The sequence below is a fragment of the Hylobates moloch genome, unplaced genomic scaffold (genome assembly GCF_009828535.3).
Source record: "Hylobates moloch isolate HMO894 unplaced genomic scaffold, HMol_V3 SCAFFOLD_20, whole genome shotgun sequence".
NCBI classification, from domain to species: Eukaryota; Metazoa; Chordata; class Mammalia; order Primates; family Hylobatidae; genus Hylobates; species Hylobates moloch.
The window spans coordinates 28760841-28784800 of NW_026652295.1; the positions used below are offsets into that span (position 1 = coordinate 28760841).

General features: G+C 42.2%; 1 long non-coding RNA gene across 2 annotated transcripts in view; it reads right to left on the bottom strand.

Annotated features, from left to right (window-relative positions):
• LOC116460070 (uncharacterized) overlaps window positions 1-23867 on the bottom strand; it is a 35500-nt gene extending 11633 nt beyond the window's left edge. The window contains exons 1-4 of one of the 2 annotated variants that reach the window (XR_009211252.1): window positions 23529-23867; window positions 13346-14120; window positions 11392-11605; window positions 2459-2592 (exon numbers count right to left, since the gene is read on the bottom strand). This is a non-coding gene — a long non-coding RNA (uncharacterized LOC116460070). Of the gene's footprint in view, window positions 1-2458; window positions 2593-11391; window positions 14121-23528 lie in introns of both variants that reach the window. The other variant, XR_009211251.1, reaches the window with a different exon arrangement.
• Window positions 23868-23960: the final 93 nt, after the last annotated feature.

Consider the following 23960-nt stretch of genomic DNA (forward strand, 5'->3'; position numbering starts at 1 on the left):
ACAGCTTCCTTCTCTGTTCAGTCTTGAGAAACAAATAACACTAAATAAGGAAGGTGAAGCTACAGAAAGTCCTGACTATCAGAAAATGTTAACATTCAGGGCGAGGAAAGACTTTAGAAATCATTCCAAATTTCATGGGGTAAATCAATTGTAAGGGCCATTAAGGTTGGCAAGTGGCAGAACATGGATGCAAACCTACGGCCCTTCACTCCTCCTCCAGTGCACTTTCCACCATGCCAGGAGGAAGGGTAAAGAGTAAAGGTGCCAGGGGAAGGGCTGAGGCTTGTCTCCTTCCACTTCTTTTCCTCACAGAAAATGTAGGATACAAATGGAGCGGAAAATTTAGGCTGCTGGAAGCTACGGGTCTGCTTCAGATGGATCTATTCTTTTTCCTGGGTTCAGTGAAGTTATTTGGCCATAAAGCCCTAAGCCATGTATAATCATAACATTTTAAGAAACAGAAGCCAGGTATTAGAAGTTTCCATTTTCTCTATAAATAGTTCAAAGTATCTCAATGAAGTTTAGGTATCAAAAAAAAAAAAAATACCCCAACTTTTAAGAGCATTAACTATTATGAGTAATAAAATGAATACTTATAGCAATGGGGGTTTCAGGACAATTTACCTCTTGAACATAAGTAGATATGCTCAAGAAAGCTATCCCAAGGACAGGGTTGCATGCACAAAGATGAGACCAAATTAAGTTCCACAGTCAAAACAGACCGACCTATTTCCTTCCTAGTAGCATCTGTACAGCATAAATAGGTATTTGTGAATGAAGTCATGAAAAGATCCTCAAAGGTCTGTGTTAGAGCAACTGTGGTTAAAATATGAGAGTAGGAAAAGTGAGATTCTCCAGTTAAGTTATTAATAATTCAGACAAGACTTTTTAGAAAGATGATCATCTTTTATTTCTTTCAGGAGCCATGGCTATCGACCTGGAGAGAGGCCAAAAGACACCTAGGCTTTCTGTAAACCAAAAGTTGAGGTATCCACATCAGTCAGCAGTGGCTTCTGCAGCAGCAGCCACAGAAAGTGAGTAATGGAAACAAAAGGATAGAGATATACAGTAAGTCCTCTTTCCTCACCAGGAAAAAAAATAAGGTCAACCCCACAATCAAGGTAGAGCTGCTCTAAAATCTGAGGTAGCCAATGACCAACATAAACCACCTCACCCTTCTTTGACTCAGCTCTCCTGTAAAGGAGAAACCACATTGACCCTGGATCAAAATCCCCAGACAGTAGAAGTGACCTTGGATTTCAAGAAAGAGCAAATTACCTCTGCTAATGCAGAGAAAGACGCCACCATTTTTGGTTTTCAGGATTTCACAGGGAAAATAGTCCCATTCTTTGGCCTCTATTAGCCAGAGGCCCAGATGACCCTGTGTCCCTGAGATAGGACATGGCTTTCCCATGGCCTCTTATGAGAACCTGCCCCGCAATAAGTGGTTTTTTTGTTGTTGTTTGTTTTTTAGACAGTTTCACTCTTGTTGCCCAGGCTGGAGTGCAATGATGCGATCTCAGCTCACTGCAACCTCCACCTCCTGGGTTCAAGTGATTCTCCTGTCTTAGCCTCCTGAGTAACTGGAATTATAGGCGCCCCCACCATGCCTGGCTAATTTTGTATTTTTAGTAGAGACGGGGTTTCACCATGTTGGCCAGGCTGGTCTTGAACTCCTGACCTCAGGTGATCTGCCCACCTTTGCCTCCCAAAGTGCTGGGATTTCAGGCATGAGCCACTGTGACTGGCCGCAATAAGTTTTTAATTACCAGAGTCAGTGGTTCCTATCATTGATTGAGCTTACTGACTGGACAATGAGAGGGTCATATGTGGCTGTCTCCAGCCATTACATTAAGGTGACACTTGAGCATGACATGAGGTCTGCATTGTCTACAATCAACTGGATCTGTCCCACTGCTTCCCACCAGGAGCAGAAGCATGCTTGTGCCAGTTCCTAAACATCATCATTTCATTTTCAGCCCACAGCCCTCGCCTGCTCAGATTTCCCACCATCTAAGGCAGCAATCCTCAAATGCTAGTGTGCACAAAGATCTAAGGCACTTGCCAAAAATGTAGATTCCTACACCAACCCCAGAGAACCAGACGCAATCCCTCTAGGGTAGAGCTTGAGAATTTGCTTTGAAAAAAGATCTTACATGTTTTTGGATAACACTTAAAGATGGTCCTAGAACAGTGCTTCTGGAAATTTTAATATGTAAGCAAATTAAGAGCAGCTTGTTAAAATGCAGACCTTTAAAAACTTGGTGCGGGCCTGAAATTCTGCACTCATATGTTCTCCCAGAGAAGCTGAGGCTGCTGGTCCTTTTGGCCACACTTTGAGTCACCAGAACCCAAAGGATTTCCAGCCTGTATCTGGGCCCAAGAGAGCAAAAGTGTCACAAACACACACAGTTTTAACCTTCCCTGATTCTCTGTGGAGTAGAATTTTCTCCCTTACCTCCAGTCAGACAGGTCCCCATGGATAAGGGGGTACTGCTCTGCCTTGTGTGTCCTCAGTTTCTCTTTTTGGAACTCTGTTCTGATCTCAAGCTTCCACTAGACCTGCTATTAGAAGTGCTGAACACTGATTTTCTGTGAGTATAAAGTAGTTAAAAGAAAAAAGAAATATATGTAAGGCTGTAGAGTTTCCATCTGCAGACATCAAGAAATGAGTATGAACTGTTAGGCATTCCCCAAGATTGTTGTTCAAAGATCCTCTCAAGTTTGAGACCTCAAATTCTTTCAGGTGATATTCATATCATTTATTCCTTTCTTTTTTTTTTTTTTTTTTAAAAACTTAGGAAGTGAGTTGCAGCAAGTTTTCTCCTGAAAGAATTGCAAAGATGAACCGTGGCCTCTTTCTATATTCATAATTTTTGTCTTAGCATTAAAAAGACTCCCCCAAGGACAGAAAATTGTACCTAATGATACAGCCTACAGCGCATGTAGTTCCTTTTGTCTATAGTACCTTCTACCTCTGGCTCAAATGCACTCTGGTCACTGATGCAACTCCAGTTCTCACAGCTTAGTAAATTATGGTGTAGTGATCCCGTCTCTGTCCCTACTTCCCCAACCAAATTTTCTGAGCTATGCCAGGGTGAGAATGTGGCCCTTTTCATCTTGTAATTCCCAAAAGTCTGTGGTGGAGTGCAGAGATGACCACTAAATGAAAGAATCACTTGTACTGGTTGAAACAATACCAATAGATACCTTAGGCTCTGTGGTGAACACAGATCAGTAAATAAATGTTGGGCAATCTTCCAGTCTCTCAGTGTCCCACGGGATATTTGTTCCCCCATAGGGAGCACAGCTAGAGGTCCTTTACCTACCCTGCAGGGACACTGATTTGCATGGGGAGGCCTAGTGCAAGGCCTCTGCTGGGTATGAGCAGCAGTACAAGCCTTTGAAGGCTGTGTGCTGTTCAGAACTTGGAGCTGGTTGGGGGCCTCCGATGCCCTGTGCTGACAAGCTGGCCTGGGGCTTCTCCCCACTAGAGTCTTCTCTGTATCTCAAGGTGTGCACATCTCTTCCTGGGCACACAGGCAATGGGCTAGACAAGCATCTCTCTCCTCTAAGGCTTGTCACCAAGCATTCCTTCCAGGGGGTGGGGTTTGGAAATTCCCACTTAATATAGCCCACCTTCTGTCATTTGATATTTTCTAACACTGGAGTGGTGGTTCCCAATCTCTTCACCATCAAGGAGGCTTAATTTCTTCCCTCTCTATTTTAATACGGTTTTAACTACCAAACAGAATCCTCTAAGTGATCATTTGTTTTCTTATACTGTTCATCAGAGAGATGTTTAAGATCAACATGAAGATGACAAAGTTACATCATTTGCTATTAAATATTGGAAAATACATCTCACCCCATATTGAGATCGTAGTCTGGGCTAGCTGAGTTATGGGGGCTGCTAAAACTCTAGTAATAGCAACAGCTGTCTGCCTTCCATTCTCCTGCTATGGCAGACACTTCTTTCCCTTAGAATCAGACCCCCGAGATATATGATTCATAACCTTATGGCTAGAAAAAAGAGGACATGATCATTCTACAGGTCCCTTGCTCCCTTGAACTATCTCTCCTGGGCCCATTAAGAACAGGCACATGAAGAAAGAAACCCAGGGTTGTGCCATAATCGCACAAAAATCTGTCCATAGATAACACCTCAAGGAGGTAGGGCCTGCCCACCTGAGTCACTGTTGTCTACATAATGCAACCTAACCATCCTGTTTTGCATTTAGCTATTCAAGACTTTTGTAACCAGTCCATGTGGTATGGGTTTTGTTTTCCCAATTGTACCCTGACTGAATCACTGGGTATCATGTCAGAGGAGGGGGACCTATTTAACCTCTCTTCCCTGGTGTCCTGGAGCCCAGGGGCTCCTATGTGGCAATGGGTGCCAGATACCTTTCCTCAGCTAGGATATAGGGGTCCAGATTTCCATAATATCTATAGATTGATTTATTTAAAACTTATTTGTTGTCAAAATACAAATACCCTGGGCTTAGGAAGAAATTAATACTTATCAAGACTATGTCAAATAAAAACAACTACCACTAACTGAAACTGCTTAGTTATCAGATATATTATACATATTACTCCATGTAATCCTCCCAACAAAATGATGTCATCTAAGAGATGAGAAACTGGGGCCCAGACCAGTGAAGCCCCATGGCATAAGTCACACAGGCAGGAAACGGTAAAACAAAAATTCACACCTAGGTCTTCCTGGGCTTTACCACAACGCACACTGGCTTCTTCACTGTGGATATTGCCTGACGGAATGAGACTCAAGTAATTACAACGATTCAATCAGAAGGGAAAAGCTGACATGACCAGAACTAGAACACAGCCCAGGGAATGCAAGTCTGGGTAGATCGTGGTACTCGAAGCCCAAGGATCATTTGAAAGAGGTTTAAAAAAATAAAAAAAGGAGCAAAATGCACAAGTGAAATGGAGGCGAAACTTAGCTTAATTTTTACTTCAAAGACTACTCAGCTCATTTTGGGAATGTGAGGGGAATTAAGAAGATTCTGGATAGGTTTGTAGGAGAGGCAAGGTGTGTGTGGTATATGTGGAAACAAAGTGAAAATTGTATCCTAGACTGTATCCAATAATTTTCTGGGACAAAAGAGAGCAAATGTAGACGTGGGGAAGTAGTAGCTTGAGTGGTGTCAGGTGCCAGAAAGAAGACCAAGGGAAAAACCTCTGATGACCATGGGGATAGTGTAAATTGGGTAGCAAGAGGAAGGAGGACTGCAGAAGTTCAAGAATGATGAGAATTGAGGAAATGAAGATAAACACAGACAACCTCACTGCAGCAAAAGATAAGATGGTGTTACACACGTAAGCAGGATTAAGAAATGGCTTTTTTGTTGTTGTTGTTTTATTTGGAGTCTCGCTGTGTCGCCAGGCTGGAGTGCAGTGGCATGATCTCGGTTCACTGCAACCCCCGACTCCCTGGTTCAAGTCTCCTGCCTCAGCCTCCTGAGTAGCTGGGATTACATGCATGCGCCACCATGCCTGGCTAATTTTCGTATTTTTAGTAGAGATGGGGTTTTGCCATGTTGGCTAGGATGGTCTCGATCTCCTGACCTCGTGATCTGCCCGCCTCAGCCTCCCAAAGTGCTGGGATTACAGGCATGAGCTACCGCACCTGGCCTGGCCTTTTTTTTTTTTTTTTTTAACGGAGTCTAGCTCTATTGCTCAGGCTGGAGTGCAGTGGTGTGATCTTGGCTCACTGCAATCCCTGCCTCCCAGGTTCAAGCAATTCTCCTGCCTCAGCCTCCTGAGTAGCTGGGACTACAGGCATACACCACTGCACCGGCTAATTTTTGTATTTTTAGTAGAGATGGGGGTTTTGCCATGTTGGCCAGGCTGGTATCAAACTCCTGACCTCAGGTGATCCACCTGCCTTGGCTTCCCAAAGTGCTGGGATTACAGACATGAGCCATTGTGCCAGGCCAAGAAATGGCTTTTAAAAATGCTGATTTGACAGCAAAAGAGAAGGAAGTAGAGGAGAGATTTATGATTTTAAGAAAAAAGAGGAATATGAAAATATCCAACTTTAAAAAGAGTTATGATCAAGACTATAGTTGGTGTGGAATAGGCTATTTTCCTAGAGAAATATTTTGGAATCATTTGTCTGTCTTCCCAGATATGGGCTCAGCTTCCTGTAACAAGAGATCATATTGGTCTTGATCACCCATATCCATGGGAACTAGCATAGTGTCTAACACAGAACCTTAATAAAACTTGTTTCTTATGGACTCTTTCAATATTTGGAAAGTGAACGCTTAATGGGTATCTTCAATGCTCCACGCCCTTCCTCTATTGCAGAGATAGGGTAATTTCCATGAGGAGTTTGTAAAGATCTGGGTTTCTGAAAAAGGTGCAGTCTCAGGTCAACAACACAGAAGGATCAACTTTGCTCTTTTCACCAGCCAAAGGGCAGATTCTAGAAAGATGGTTTTAAATCTTCTCTTCCTGCATTTGTAAGTGCGCAAAGATGCCATGCCTTTATTTCTCTAGAACTGGTTTTTCTTCCTCACAAGTCTCTCATCCATAACCTTAGTCCAGCCTAAAGGACAAGACCATGAGGAACCTCAAACACCCTTCCAAAGAGATTTAGATTTTACTCAAGAGGTGAAGGGGAATCATTAAAGATGAACGAGTAGGGGAATACTAGTCAGAGTTTTTTGTTAGAAATATCACTAAGGAGGCCATACAGGGGAAAGACTGGGAGTGTGGCAAGAGAGTGAGACCAAATGCTCAGATAAAGGTAGGGAGGCAATTGTTATAGTCCAGAACCGAAATAGGGCAGTGGAAGTGGAAATGGAGGGAGGGGACAACAAAGACATGTTTAGAGATATCAGAAATTGACAATTAAAATAGGCATACAGGAAGGGAAAACATATCTCATTAATTAAGAAAGCAATGGCATACTGGATACCAACAGCAAATAGCAAAGAAATTGTTGTGTGTGTGTGTGTGTGTGTGTGTGTGTGTGTTTTAAGGGAAAAAAATGAGGATAAAGGGAAAAGAAAGTGATGTTACTAGCCCTCCATGTAATGATAATCTCCAAGTATCTCTTCCCAGTAGTTCTATACTTAAGGGTCAGGATCTCCATTCAGGGATCTTTCTGTGGTGTTCTAAAGGGGCAGACTGAGGACTTTAAGGGCTATCACTTTCAGGTGGCTTTCTAAGCAGGAGAATTCATGGGATGAGGAGGACATGCTTGTTCTTTACAGATTCACTGAAGTGAATCTGGGGGCTGATCGATGATAACACTGTGTTGATCCCAGAGATGACAAACAGGCTGAGTGTGAGATAATGGAGTTCCTGAAACCCCTATAATGAATATGTCCACCCTTCCTTTTCATCAGCTGCTAGTCCCTATCTCATCCTTCTCCTGTCCCAACCCCATTATTCCTAAATCTGAGCTCAGGCTTGCCAGCACCTCTAGGAGTAAATCACAAGACTGAGACCAGAGCAACAAGAAAAGCAGAGACAAATGACTCAATAAGACAGCCACAGGAGGCGGGGCAAGGTGGCTCATGCTTGTAATCCCAGCACTTTGGAAGGCCGAGGCAGGCAGATCATGAGGTCAAGAGATTGAGACCATCCTGGCCAATGTGGTGAAACCCTGTCTCTACTAAAAATACAAAAATTAACTGGGCATGGTGGCATGTGCCTGTAGTCCCAGCTACTGGGAGGCTGAGGCAGGAGAATCACTTGAACCTACAACGCGGAGGTTGCAGTGAGCCGAGATCATGCCACTGCACTCCAGCTTGGCGATACAGCAAGACTCTGTCTTAAAAAAAAAAAAAAAAAAAAAAAAGACAGCCAAAGGAAAGGGACTAGGAGAGAGAGAAATGCAAAAGAATAGAAAATCTGGGCCAGGTGTAGGATGACATGCCTGTAATCCTAGCACTTTGGAAGGCCGAGGCAGGCAGATTGCCTGAACTCAGGAGTTCGAGACCAGCCCAGGCAACATGGCAAAACCTCATACAAATACAAATACAAAACACTAGCTGGGCATGGTGGTGCATGCCTATAGTCCTAGCTACTTGGGAGGCTGAGGCATTAGAATTACTTGAACGCAGGAGGCGGCGGCAGTTGCAGGGAGCCAAGAATTCACCACTGCACCACTGTATTCGAGTCTGGGCAACAGAACAAGGCTCTGTCTCAAAAAAAAAAAAAAAAAAGAAAGAAATAGAAAATCAAACTCTATCACCATCACCTGGGTAGTTCCCTCCACTCTCCTATGACTTCCAATAAGTCATTAGCAGATCACCTATCATCTCTTTAATTTCTTCAAAAACAAATAAAATCTCAAACTTGCATTTGGGAAACTGAGAAACTTTCAGGAAACACAGAAACATGTCTTCAGGACCTTGGACAGCAGAAAAAGGCTTTCCCCCCCCAATTCCCCCATCTCCCCACAACACAGGACACCCACGCCAGCAAGACTGCTGAGAAAATGTGACATCTCAACATGCTGATGAGGGAAAGGATGAATAAAGGGCCATATAGTCATCAATGGAGAGTGTTCAGGGGAGGTATGAAGACTCAGGCTACAACAGTCAAGAGGAGCCCTGGGCCCTACAGAATGCCTAGTCCAACTTCCTAATACTCTGAGCCAGAGAAGGACATTCTCTACACCTACATTACAGCCAACTTGCCTCTTCAGACATTGATTTTTAAAAGACTATATAGAATAGAATATTGAGACTTTTTCAAATTCCTTGGGGAAAAATGCATAAAAATATAACTTGCAGTTCACGGATCTAGAAATAGCCTTACAAGTGATAAAGAAAATTTCACAAAGGTAAAATATCTCATCAAGGTAGAGTAACACAAAGCTGTCGACACAGGATTAGTCCTTGGACATCCTGACTTCTGTGCAGTGTTTTTTTCTTTATAGTTGGTGAGTGGCTAAAGATCTGGATTCTTCTTCTAGCTCTGCCATACACCAGATGTGTGACCTCTGGCAAATTACTCAATCATGCTGAGCCTTGGGTTCCTTCTTTGAACTGAGCCCCCACCCCCACCCCATGTGTCAGGCACTGTTAGGGAATGAAAAACAAAATCAATCTCCATGCTAAAGTAGCTCTCCAGTGTAGCACAGTTCAGATATGAAAAGATCAATAATCCAACAATACTAGTTAAACATATAAAAGTAGTACAGAGAAAAACAATAACCTGACGTTTAGAGCAAGATTAGGAGGGCTTCACAATATAAGCAAAGGGAAATCCAGGAAGAAGAAACAGTAAAAGCATCAAGCGGTGTGACAGGGCATTAGATTTAGGAAACCATCAATAATTTAGTTTTGATGGATGGCAATGGTGGTGGGGAGAGACATGGGGTAATGAAACCTATCATATACTGATGTTGTGGAAGTCCAATGAGTCACTATAGATAATTATTAGCTACTATTATGCCAACAGCTATCTCTATGAGAAAAAAATTCCTTAATTTAACATTTATGGAAAACCTCTGTTTGCTCCCTATACTAGGGGCAGCTCCTTTTGGTCCCTTCCTAAAGAAATAGAGCCAGTTTGAGAAACAGGAAAATCAAGTTCCACACTTTCCTAGTCTATGACACACCAGTCAAGAGGTAAAAGTGCTTCCTCTATCAATATCCTGATTCTTCCACTGAAATGTCACTTAGTGGAGCACATCTTTTACTTGTGTGATTTGAAAACAAGGCTTTGCCTAAAGACCAGGGTATGCAAGAGATCACCTCTGGGACGATCTCATGGCACTGAGCACTCAAGCAAGGTGGTAACATAAGAGTCAGACTTGATAAAAGTCCATTTCCCAGGACCACTTGACAATAAGGGCACAGAAGAGTGCTCTGAGAAATAATCTTCATGCTATTACCATTTTCAACCTCTTGTACTTAATACTAATTTTCTTAGCTTCCTATAATTAGATATGTAAATATGAGCTAGTAGCAGCCACAGTCCTACAATCTGACTAGTTCATGCCCAACAACATGCCTGCATCAGAGACACCTGGCTATTGTAGTGTTATGGAAACTCTCCTCTCTGGTGAAGAGTATCTAGAGACACCCATGAATTTTAATATCTATACCCTGTACTGGTTTGAACAGTGTCCCCCAAACTCATGTCCACCCAGAACCTCAGAATGTAATCTTATTTGGAAATAGGGTCTTTGAAGATATAATCAAGTTAAGATGAGGTCATACTGAATTAAGGGTGGACCCTTAATTCAATGACTAGTTTCCTTGTAAGAGGGAAACTTGGATGCAGAGAGACATACCCATAGAGAGTGTGACGTGATGATGGAGGGACACATTGTAGTGACGAGTCTACAAGCCAAGGAATGCCAAAGATTGCCAGCAAATGCCAAAAGCTAGGAGAGAGGCATGAAACAAATGCTCCCTCAGACCCTCCAGGAGGAACCAACCTGGCTGACACTTGGATTTCAGACTTCTGGACTCCAGAATTTTGAGAGAATAAATTTCTGTTGTTTTAAACCACCCAGTTTTTGGTAGCTTGTTAAAGCAGCCCTAGGAAATAAATGCATACTACCACCACTCCATCTATTTTCCTTCTATGTGCCTAACTTTTTTTATCTTCTCAGAGGATGGTTATAAACCCTAGTTATTGTATCAACACACGGGAAGGGACACTGAGCAGAACAGCAAGAGAATGAACAATTAGTATCAGATTAGCAACTTCACAGGTAAGGTAAAGGGCATGGGAATTTACTTCTGAAGGCTCTATAATACGAGACTCTTTAAAAACCCTGTGGTATTTTTATATACATCTACAAGTTCTGTGATATGCTTCCTTTGAAAAGGCAGAGGCTAATTCCCCTCCCTTTGAGTGTGGTCAGTGCTCGATGACTTACTTCTAATAAACAGAAGTGACAGATGTGACTTCTGAAATTACGTCATTAAAAACACTGTAGCTTTCTCCCTGCTCTTGCTCTTAAATCACTTGCTCTGGGGGATGCTAGCAGCCATGCCATGAAGACACACTAAAAGGAGATTTATGTGACGGGAAACACACCTTCTGCCTCAGGCACACCCAGCACACCCTGCCAGGCACATGAGTGAGCCACCTTGGAAGAGGATCCTCCAGCCCTGCTCACACTTTCACAACTGCAGCCCCAGCTGATACTGACTGGAACCACATTAGACTCTGAGCCAGAGCCACTCAGCTATGCCATTTCCAGATTCCTAACCACGCAAACTGTGAGACGATACAAGTTTACTGTTTTCAACCATTAATCCTGGGAGAAAAACAGGGCAATAGATAATTAACATAAGAACCTTTAACAGAGTCTTCAAGTCCTAGTAAGTACTCTTTCTGCCTATAAGACACCCACTATGTGATTTCTTCCTGCCTCTAACATACCTCTGGAACAAGTGCAATTCCAAATCCCTTAACCCAAGCTACAGCATAGAATTCACAGGACCACTGCCTTTGTCCTCCTCCAGCTCACAGACTGACGTCTATATCATGAATGCGCTAAGAAAGGGAGAATCATGAGTGGAATCCAGTATCAGTAGCTGGGAGCAAAGGACACTTGTGGGAAGGGTCCTCAGGTTTTTCACTGTGAGACTTTTACCTGTGAAAAAAATTAAAATAGGAAAGAAAATTTAATCATTTAAAACAAACATTCATTGAGTATATTCAGTGGCAAGCATAGTACCAGACAGCAGGCATAAAAATGGTCCCTGCTTAGAAATTCACAGGAATGACAAATAGGTTTTGTAACAGAAGCTACTGCTGTACCATTTATATTCCCTTTGACCAAGATCTGGCTACAGAATTTGTGAATCCCTGTGCAAAACAAAAACGTGGGGTCCCTTGTTCAAGAATTTCAAGAGGATAGCAGCAGACCAGTAAACCAGCTCCACAGGTATATGTCCATGAAGCTAGCCCTGCCTCAGGCATTCACCTCTGTGTGAAGACTACTAACTGCTCTTTCAGTAAGCTTTTTTCTGGCTGATTGGGATGCTTAATTTGCACCAAGGGAAAGCTTAATATCCCTGAAAGCAGCACTCAACCAACGGCAAAATGGCAGTTGGTAGATAAATACTCCAGCTTCTTCCCCCCTTGGATGGTATAACTGAGAACTATTCTAGTGTTGAGTTTTCCAGTGGGATTGAGATGCAAGTGTCCACAGTGTAACTGGGAGATTTCTTAAGATCACCTCTAAAATAAACTACTTATACTCACATTCTTATCTCACAGTCTGCTTCTTGGTAAACCCAAACCATGACATCTTTCATCTTTCAAGCCAACTCTAACTTGGAATACAGTAAAATGAAAAAAATCTAAAGCTGCATCTCATTCAACAGGAATGAATGTAATATAGTAACATTAGCGCTCACCATGGCAAGGAAAGTGGTGGCTCTTTAAATCTGAATGATGAAAGACCTTGTGTTTGGACTTTGAGACAAAAAGCTGTTAATGAAGGCTGTTAAGCAGCAGTTACAGGGTCTTATTTGTTTTAGAGCTACTTCTTTCCATAATGTACAAGTGGATCAAAGGGTGGCAAGACTGAAGGTAGGAAAACCAATTAGGAAATGAGAAACTCACAACTGGTAAATAGGACAGGATATCTACCTGGATGACTACCCATATCATTGACCAAAATGGAGAAAGCAAACTAAGTTGTCAAGAATAAATCAATCTGTGTCGCATAAGTGGCCACAAGTACTGGGATCACCTACCCATTGAACTCCTGAATTTAACTAGCAAGGAGTAAGAAATGAAGAAGGCCAAGGGGCCGATGATGAGCACTGGGAACTGATGGCTTTTTGATACTAAGACCAAATTAGGAACACGAAGCACTGACAATGCTGCCGCATCCACCACTGATTTTCACCACAGAGTACTTAGCAAAATCAAAAGAACAACTTGTACCCTAAAGATGATATCACAATGGGCCTACTGAACACTAAATCTTTTGACTTTTTAGGAATTTAGAGAGGATCACTCCATGAGACACTGAAATGGTGTCTAGCTTGGCAAGGTAGAAGTCTGTTTCTCCGACATGTGATGGTCTTGTTGTAGGTAGTCTTGGACTAAAATGCTGTCAGCAACACAGACTTCCTCAGTGTTCCTGCTCTGGAACTCCCAAGGCAGTGGTTCCCAAATTCTGCTGCACACTGGAATCACTTTATTTTTTTAAACAATGATGTCTGGCTTCCACCCTGAGACATTCTCATTTGATTGGTACACATGGTGTAACCTGGGAACTGGGATTTTTAAAAGTAATTCTAATGTGCAGCAAAGTTTGGAGATGACTACCCTAAGGAACTGGGCCCACCACAGGGTCTGAGAGGGCTTACCACCATACCTGCACTGCACTCCAAACAGTGGGACAAAGCAAGGGGCATGAACCAGAAGCTGCATACACCATCTCTGCTCACTCTCACTGGCCAGTCACGTGGCCATACCTGGTTGCATGAGATGCTGAAAAATGTAACTTGTATTCAGCCAGCCATGTGTCCAGCTAAAATTTTTTATTCAGGAAAAAGAGGCAGACAGGTGTTGGAAGATAATCAGCAATCTCTCCCACCCCCATGCTTGTCTTTTTCAAACAGAAGCAGCCCAATCTGGCAAAAGTACCGATCCTTAGATTTGGAGACAAAACTCAACAACGGGCTTCTCTGACTTTTGTCAGACATCTTACACATCACATGTAGATACAGCCAGAGACTAACGAATCATTGTCAGCGGGAGGAAGATAGAAGCTTGGAGATATGCATCAGAATGACTACCCAGGCAAATTCTTGAATTTTCACCTGAGTGAGGTGTTGGAGGAATAAATTGTTCTATGGGACAAAATCAGGTGCAATATCAAAATTCCATGTACCCACTGTAATTGACTGAATACAGTGAAGCATTTCCAGCACAACAATATAGGAAAACTTCAAATAAAGGGATATTCTCTAAATTCCACTAAATACATCATCTTTGGCCTGAAACTATCTTGTTAAGCTACTTGTTGAGACTCTTCACTCTAGATTTGCTTGGTGCTGCCTTTGCATTCAAGTCCTGTTGTCCAGAAGAAATACAGACACAATCCAATTGTAATTTCATCACCATGCATCTTGGATGCTGCAGTTAGCCTAAATGAAATAAAATATACTAATCATGAGTGACAGTGATTTTTTTAATAGTAAAACGTATTATCAAGCTATTTACAAATAACTTTCACATTACAAATATGGCATTAACTAAACCACTGCTTTACAGAAAATCACTTAATAACACTCTAGTATTATATACTGTTTACAGATTAAAAACTTAAGTTTAAAAAGGTCATTTGTTTGAAGTCACATAACTAGTAAATTACTAGTTATAACTTAATTAAGAGTAAATTGAATTAAGTTATAACTAGTAAAGGACTAAACTTCTAGACTTGAACTTCTGATGGTCTGACTTCAAAAATCTCATTTTTAAAATTATAGCACGGAGCACCTTGTATATCATGATATAGCTATATTACTTTGCAGAGTTTTTATGTCTAAGTTGTTTTCTCCTCCTGTTCCACTTCCACCCTCCCATTCACTCTCTTCTCTCCTAGCAGACAAAGTCCTTACCTGTCTGCCAGTCCCCAACCCCATGCATGCAATTACCTCATGGAAGGAGGGAAGGTGGGAAGGGAAGAGGGGACCTCCTAGCCCATCACCTTCCAACACACCTCTGCAGAGCCCAGGCCCTTTCAGGCACTCCAGTCACAGCCACACCAAGCTTCTAGCTACTGCTCAGCACACACTTAACACCTGGTTTCCCTGCACTTCTCATTTGTAATTTTGGTTTTTAGTCTAGTTCAGACATTCCTTCAATTCACATTAAGCATCCATTTCCTCTCTGATATTCTTGTCTCTGGTCCCGTTTTTGTCTTATCCATTTGGACATCTATTCCTAAGCAAAACATTCTAAATTCTATTTTCATTATCTTACTCCTTAGCCCAGATCACCAGAAGCTCCCTACTATCAATACGAATTGGAAAATCTCTGGTGTGATTATGAGGAGACCATTCAGTATTTTCTTTGACACTATTAAACAACATTAAGTTTGCCTAATGTCAGTACTAAAGGCCAGGTTGTAAAATAGTAAAATCTGCAGTGGTCTCTAAGGCAACTAGCTGTTTATTATAGTAGTTTGGGGACAGGAAGATTTTAAAAATCTTCTAAGGAACTTTATTATAGATCTGTTTACTTAAGTAAAGCATATACAGGAAGATGCAGGAATCATAATAAATGCTTATGAAGCAAAACTAAATGCACCTGTACTACTACATCCAGATTCACATACAAAGGACAAAGAGCTTATATCCAGACTGTATGTGTCTGTTTTCGCACTGCTGTAAAGAAATACCTGAGACTGGGTAGTTCAGTTTATAAAGAAAAGAGGTTTAATTGGCTCATGGTTCTGCAGCCTGTATGGGAAGCACAGTGGCTTCTGCTTCTGAGGAGGCCTCAGGAAATTTACAATCATGGCGGAAGGTGAACAGAAAGCAGGCACATCTTAAATGACAGAAGTAGGAGCAAGAGAGAGAGCGCAGAGGTGATATACATTTAAACAACCAGATCTCACAAGAACTCATTATCACAAGAACAGCATCAAGGGGGAAATCCACCCCCAAGATTCAATCACCTCCCACCAGGCCCCACTTCCAACATTGGGGATTTTCATTCGACATGAGATTTGGGAAGGGACACAAATCCGTATCACAGAATGTATAAAGAACCCCTCCAGTCCAGGCATAGTGGCTCACGCCTGTAATCCCAGGGCTCTGGGAGGCCAAGGTGGGAAGAGTACTTGAGGCCAGGAGTTTGAGACCAGCCTGGGCAACACAGTAAGACTCTGTCTCTACAACAGGAAAAAAAAAAAAAAAAGGAACTCCTCCAGGTACGGGGGATGCTGGATATAGAGTCAAGGATGATTATTCCCCAGCTTTAAGATTTAATGTCTGCCCTCTTAGGCTTTGGACTTGCTTGGGGTTTGCTAACCCTTCCTTTTGGCCTACTTTTACCTTTTCAAATGGGAATGTCTATCCTATGCCCGTCCTGCCGTTGTACCTTAGAAGTAGATAACTTGTTTTGATTTCACAGATGGAACTTTGGACTTCTGAGTTGATGCTGAAACAAGTTAGGCCCTTGGGGATATGGGGATTAAATAAATGTAGTTGTATGTGAGAAGAACATGGGTTTGGGGGACCACAGGCAGAATGCAATGGTTTGAATGTTTGTCCCCTCCAAAACTCATGTTGAAACTTAACCTTCAATGTGGCAGTATTGACAGGTGGGGCCTTTAAGAGATGTTCATGGATTAATGGGTTATCATGGGAGTTAGACCAGTGGCTTTATAAAAGGAAAAGAGACTTCAGCTAGCATGCTTTGCTCCTTTGCCATGTGATGCCCCATACCACCTCAGGATTCTGCAGAGTTCCCATGAGTAAGGAAGCTCTGACCAGATGCATCCCCTTGACCTTGGACTTCCCAGCCTCCAGAACTGTCAGAAATGAATGTTATTTTTCTAAAAAATAAAAAACTCCTTCATAAGAAAAAGATTGATGACTCAATGGAAAAATGTGAGCAGAACAGATGTTTCAGGATAGAGAATACCAAATGGCCTATAAACATAGGACAATATACACTATCTCATTTGTAATCATGGAAAATACTCAGTAAAAATGGCCAAAATTCAAAAGTCTGAAAATACCAAGTACTGAGAGAATGTGAAGCAATGGGGACTCTGTACTACTTGGTGGAGCTGCTGTGAGCTGATACCAGGGAGAATGAATGGATCTGGGAACAGAGATCAACATGTAAATAGTTCTCTTTGACAGTGAAAGGGTCTGTTCAGGTGTGAGTACACTCTGGATCTTACAAGGGAGGGCAAGAAAAAACAACAGTTCTCCTTGGTGGGTGTAGATCTTAGGCAGATAAAGAAACTTCAACTTATTTGAGAGAGGAGGTAGGGGACGGGGAGGTCACAGAGAACTTAGGGTTTCTTCAGTTCACTATGCCACAGCACCACATTTTCGGGTATGAGTTCTGAGCCCCACAATGGCCATAAGCACTTTACCACAGACCTAGTGATGTAAGTATAAAATACACACTAGATTCCAAAGACTTAGTATACAAAAGAACATAAAATATCTTATTTGTAATTGTTTAGAATTGATTACATGTTAAAATGATAATATTTTAAATATAATGGGTTAGGTTGGTAAAATAAAATATATTATTAAAGTTAATTTTACCTGTTTCTCTTTACCTTTTTTAATGCAGTATAATTAGAAAACCTAAAATCATATAAGCGGCTTGCATTATAGTTCCTTTTTTGAGACAGAGTCTTGCTGTCACCCAGTTTGGAGTACAGTCGTGCGATCTGGGCTTATCGCAACCTCTGCCTCCTGGGTTCAAGTGATTCTCCTGCCTCAGCCTCCCAAGTAGCTGCAATGAATTACAGGCATGAGCCACCAGGGCTGGCTAATTTTTTTGTATTTTTAGTAGAGATGAGGTTTTGCCATGTTGGCCAGGCTGGTCTCAAACCCCTGACCTCAAGTGATCAACCTACCTTGGACTCCCAAAGTACTGGCATTACAGACATGAGCCACCGCACCTGGCTCGCTTCCATTATATTTCTATTGGACAGCACTGCTCTGGAGAAAAATTAAGATTCTCCTTTTATATGATATTTTTAAAAAATATTTAAATGTAAGGAATAAAAAATATTGTAAGAAAACCGAAGAAAGCAAATCAGAATCTGGAGGTCAGGATGGATTTCTTAATGAGGACAGGTAGGGGTGTGTGTGCATGTGTGCGTTTGCATGCATGGACACACGGATAGGGCAAGCACACATACATGTGTGCATATGTATGCAGACTGATCCAAACAATCAATCCAACAGGAAAAATGGGCAAAGGATAGAATTGAAAATGCACAGAAAAACAATCTGAATGGCAAATAGTAACAATCAAAATTACTAAAAGAAGAGAAAACATAATTAAAAGTAACTAAGACTTCTCTTTATTGGCTGAGAAAAAAATAAAAACATAAATAATACGTATCTTTGCTGCGCAAGTGGGAAGGGAGAAGGATCATACATTGTTGTAAGGAAATGTAAAGGTTAACAGCCTACTGAGAAAGCAATATGGCAACATCCATCAAATTAGAAACATGCCATATCCTTCAACCCAGAAACCTTTTTCACAAAAATCTACCAGCACAAGACATGTGTTCAGAAAGTTATTATTGTAATACTGTGTAGCAGAAAAAAAGAGGAAACTAAGTATCAATAGGAAATGAAGTAAATGCCTATCTACGGACAAAAGGTTAAAAACATTACCTGCAAAACAAGACCTGTCATGGAATTATTAAGGATTATAAATAAAAATATTAGCAAATTTTTAAAAATATGAAAATATCAGGAATGGCACCACTGTAGGAAAACAGACTATAGTAGTTCCCTCTTATTCTTGGGAGATATGTTCCAAGATCCCCAGTGGATGTCTGAAACCACTGATAGTACTGAACCCGATTGCTGTTAATAGGAAGTTTTTTTTTGGTGATATTTCCCACCCACAATTTTAATGACTTCTCTATCTTAACTAAGTGCTTAACATGCACTGTGGCTGCAACTTTTCCATTTTGAAGTGTGACAGCAAAACTAGCAAAAATTTCTTTTTCCTTCTTGTATTTTTAGTAGAGACGGGGTTTCATCGTGGTCTCGATCTCCTGACCTCGTGATCCGCCCGCCTCAGCCTCCCAAAGTGCTGGGATTACAAGCGTGAGCCACCGCGCCCGGCTCTTTTTCCTTCTTTATAATTTCAGGGATAGAAAGATTTGTTCTGACCATGGATCTTAGCAAACTCAGCATTTAAAAATTTCAAGAACTTTTACCTTTTCACTTAAAAGAAGCACTTTATGGCTTCTCTTTTGTATATCCAAGTTGCCACCATTAGTACTCCTGCACTTTGGGGCCACTGTCATGTAAAATAAGAGTTCCATGAATATAAGCACTGTGATACTTAGGCAGTAAAATTGATAACCAAGAAGGCTATTAAGTGACTAATAGGCAGGTTGCATATACAGTGTGGATACTGGGCAAAGGGATGATGCAAATCCTGGGGAGGGATGGAGTGGTACGGCATGAGATTTCATCATGTTCATCAGAATGGTGCAGTGCCCAATTTAAACCAGGAATTGTTTAGGTGCCAATTTAAAACTTAGGAATTATTTCTGATATTTTCCACTTAAAATGTTCAGATTGTGGTTGCCAAGAGTAATGAAACCTTGAGAAATGAAACCGAGGATAAGGTGAGGACTACCGTATTTCATGATATGCTGGTGTGGATAAAAATAAGTGCAACCTTACTGAGCTTGACCATGAGGTTGATCACCTGTTGACCATTGAATAGGCCCTACAGACAAAAGCTCCTTATCTGAGGAATTTCAAAGGGAACAAAGACCACCTGGTGACCACCAAACGGGCCAGACGTAGGCGGGCCAGACGTAGGTGAAACTCCTTTTCTGGGAATTCAGAAGTAATTAAACTTTCCTAGTATCTAAAGTCTAGTTCCAGGCCTCTTTCAACTTTTACAAGTAACTAAAATTTCTACACATCTCTGAAATGCCATGCCGAAACTCATTTTACTATCCTAAGCTCCTGCCTTAAGGTCCATAAATACCTCTAAAGAAAAATCCACGGCAGCACACTCAGTCCTCTTGCTGAGGCGCCCCACTGCACTCTTCTGCAGTGTTCTGTTACCGCCTAAGGGGTTCACCTTGCCCCTGCCTAGGCAGAGTCAATTCATCGAGACAGGGGAATTGTGATAGAGAAAGAGTAATTCACGCAGAACCAGCTGTGTGGGAGATCAGTCTCCCCGAGCACAGGGGAGCAGAGTTTTAAAAGATAACTTGGTGGGTGGGGGGGGGGGGGGAAGCCAGTGAACCGGGAGTGCTGATTGGTCAGGGATGAAATCGTCTGACCAATCAAAACCGTCTTCCTGCACTGAGTCAGTTCCTGGGTGGGGGCCACATGATCAGATGAGCCACTTTGAGCGGCCAAGGTGGGTGGATCACCGGAGGTCAGGAATTGGAGACCAGCCTGGCCAACATTGTGAAACGCTGTCTCTACTAAAAATACAAAAAAAAAAAAAAAAATTAGCCAGACGTGGTGGCAGGTGCCTGTAATCCCAGCTACTCGAGAGACTGAGACAGGAGAATCACTTGAACCCGGGAGGCGGAGGTTGCAGTAAGCCGAGATCGTGCCATTTGCACTCCAGCCTGGGCGACAAGAGCAAGACTCTGTCTCCAAAAAAAAAAAAAAAATAGAGCCAGTTTATTGATCTGGGTAGTGCCAGCTGACCCATCAAGTACAGGGTCTGCAAAATACCTCAAGCACTCATCACAGGAGCAGTTTAGGGAGGGTCAGAATCTTGTAGCCTCCAGCTGCATGACTCCTAAACCAAAAATTCTAATCCTGTGGCTAATGTTAGTCTAGTCCTCAGACAAGAAGGAAGTCTGCTTTGGGAAAGGGCTGTTACCCTCTGTTTATAAACTAAGTTTCTCCCAAAGTTAGTTCAGCCTACGCCCAGGAATGAACAAGAACAGCTTGGAGGCCGGGCGCGGTGGCTCACGCTTGTAATCCCAGCACTTTGGGAGGCCGAGGCGGGCGGATCACGAGGTCAGGAGATCGAGACCACGGTGAAACCCCGTCTCTACTGAAAATACAAAAAAAATTAGCCGGGCGCGGTGGCGGGTGCCTGTAGTCCCAGCTACTCGGAGAGGCTGAGGCAGGAGAATGGCGTGAACCCGGGAGGTGGAGCTTGCAGTGAGCCGAGATCGCGCCACTGCACTCCAGCCTGGGTGACAGAGCGAGACTCCGTCTCAAAAAAAACAAACAAACAAACAAAAAAAGAACAGCTTGGAGCTTAGAAGCAAGATGGAGTTGGTTACGTTAGATCTCTTTCACTGTCTCAGTCATCATTTTGCAAAGGCTGTTTCAGTTCTTCCTTTCTAATAAACTTTCCTTTTTTCAAACCTATACTGTTTGTAGGTATGGTAAATTCATTTTACCAACCTGAGAGTTGACCACTTCCCAGTGCCAGGGCTCTGACACCTTGCCAGGCACTTATGGAAAGATAATTGGAAGAATCTAATAGAATTTTAAATTTCCATGCCTTCCAACCCAGCAGCCAAACTTCCAGGAATTTATTCTACTAATATAATGGCATGACGATCTAAAGAGATATGTACAAGGATGTTCTCAACAGCCTTTATTTAATAAGATGTGGAAAGAACCTTAAATGTCTACTCAAAATTGTTGAATAAATCACATGTCTACAAAATGAATAACGCAGACTTGAATGTCACCAAACTGGAACAATAAAAGCCACTATAAAGTATAAAAAGCAAGCTGAAAACTGTCTCTGTTTGAGATTTTTCATAATAAAAAAATGGAGGGGGATTAGATATATTGCCTTTTCATGAGTAAGAATCTCAAAAGTCTTGGACAATTAAACCCCGCCTTCATCCCTCCCATCTCATATCTGACCTCAACCAGTTTCCTACCTACACTGCTTATATGCCCATTTGCTCTATATGACTCAGTCCTATTTCAAGATTGCTTCTGTTTTCCCTTACTGATATAAAAACATTAAAAATGTATATTTAAAATTTGTTTAATTACATCCCATTATTACAGTTCATTTTTGCATATTCCTGTGTTGAAAATCCTTTGGTATAAATCAACATCAAAACTCGGTGTTATTCCACTTTTCTTGAACTGCAATCTTTTTTAAACAAGGAATATATCTTTTCTTGTTTAGAGAATATAAGTACATTCATATATCTTGGCAACTTTCAAAGACCGTAACAAATTTCTGTTAAGAATTCAGATCCTCTTTATTATTGTGGTTAACAGACAGATGAAATTAAGAGGTTATAGCTTGTTTTCACTCTTTCCCAATTACTATCGCTTGAAAAATACTGGATATTTCATTATTATCCTGTCGGGAGTCGGCAAACTACGGTCTACTATCTGTGTTGGTATGAGTCAAAAGCTAAGAATGGTTTTTACATTTTTAAATGATTGGGGAGGGAGGGCCAGAATCCAAGGGGAGTATTTCATGACATTTGAAAATGTTATTAAATTCAAATTTTAGCATCCATAATGAAGTTTTATTGGAACACAGCCATGCTCATTTAGCTTTTGTTTTTGGAGACAGAGTCTCGCTCTGTCGCCCAGGCTGGAGTGCAGTGGCAAGATCTCGGCTCACTGCAACCTCTGCCTCCTGCTTTCAAGCGATTCTCCTGCCTCAGCCTTCCAGGTAGCTGGGATTACAGGTGCGCGCCACACGCCCGGCTAATTTTTGTATTTTTAGTAGAGACAGGGTTTCGCTATGTTGGCCAGGCTGGTCTCAAACTCCTGACCTCAGGTGATCCACCCGCCTCGGCCTCCCAAAGTGCTAGGATTACAGGCGTGAGCCACCGCGCCCAGCCTTCATTTAGTATTGTCTAATGATGTTTTCATACTCCAAGGAGAAAGCTGAGTACGGACCACAAGGCCAAAAAGATGTCCTCTCTGGCTCTCTACAGCAAAGATTTGCCAAGCCCTGTTATATGTCATACTACTTACGCTTAATAATTTTATAGTTTTACCTAGACAGTCTCCCTTTTTTCCTTCCATATTCAGCATAAAATCCCCTTAATATCAGTCTCTAGGCAAGCACATTCTTCATAGTCCTTAGAATTGGACCTCCTCTTAATTTCCTTAGTCTAATCACATTCCTCCTGGTTATCTACAAACAGAAAGCCAGAAAGGAAGGCTATCAACATCTTAAGCGCCACAAATTAACAAATCAAAACCAAATCTCTCCCTCCGAAGCCACGGCGAAGGAGGCTCACTGCCCAGTCAGTGGCTTTCAAACTACCCTTACAAGTGAGGCATCTTGTGAATTAGAACAAGTGCTGCTACTAAAATCCCTAACGGCCACATGGCAATGTGAAAAAAGATATCAAATGTAATTTTCTCAAATTTAATCTTCTTCAATTCTTGGCACAAAAAAAGGAACAGTAAAGGTAGACAACTGTAATTAGCATGTGTGATCCCAAATCTTTATACCTTAGATATTGGATTATATTTTCTGCAAGTAAATAGTTTCTGGCTCCCAAGATGAGACGTTAAATAATGCAGGGTGTTTGTAAACAGCAGCACAACTTACACCGGAAACTAGGGCCCCTTCTCACCGAGGAGAGTACATCAAAATCTGCTCATCTCTTTCAATCAATATTCTCCATGACTAGTGATGGCGGCGGGGAGGTGGAGCAAGCTATCTTTTCTACCAGCCGTATCACACCCCTCCTAGCACTAACCCCTCCTCCTCAGCCTCTTCACACCTCTATCCACTACTAGCCCCTCCCCAGCCCCATCGCCTCTTCCCGGGCCCCTCACACCTCTCCCAGCATACTCTTCCCCAGCCTCATCACCTCATCCACTTCCTCCAAAATCACAGACCTGCTAAGCTTCCAGCATCAGGCGAGCAAAGCAGGGAGGCTGTAATGCAGAAGTCCGCAGTCCCTTCGCAAACACTATCTGCTCCTGCGGAGAAACTCAAGTCACAGCCCCAGAAGTGGAAAGAACAGGCCTTGGCTCTCACCCAGTTAACAAGCGTTTATCCGGCGCACGTGTTGCGGTCGGACCCCACGCGAAGGAGCTAAGGATACAAAGGTGAGCAGCAGAGACACGGTTCCAGCTCTCTCCCGGCTCCCACTCCAGCGGGATAGGTAGATAATTTCGGTAAATTTCGCCAAGCAGGGGCAGGACAAAGAGTATCTGAAGTCTACCTTGGGGAGAACTTACCTAATCCTTGAATGTTAAAAGGCTAAAAACTCCACTAGTCGGAAGTGACGTGCCAGCTTAGCCCCGCAGGTCCGCCACGTAATTGGC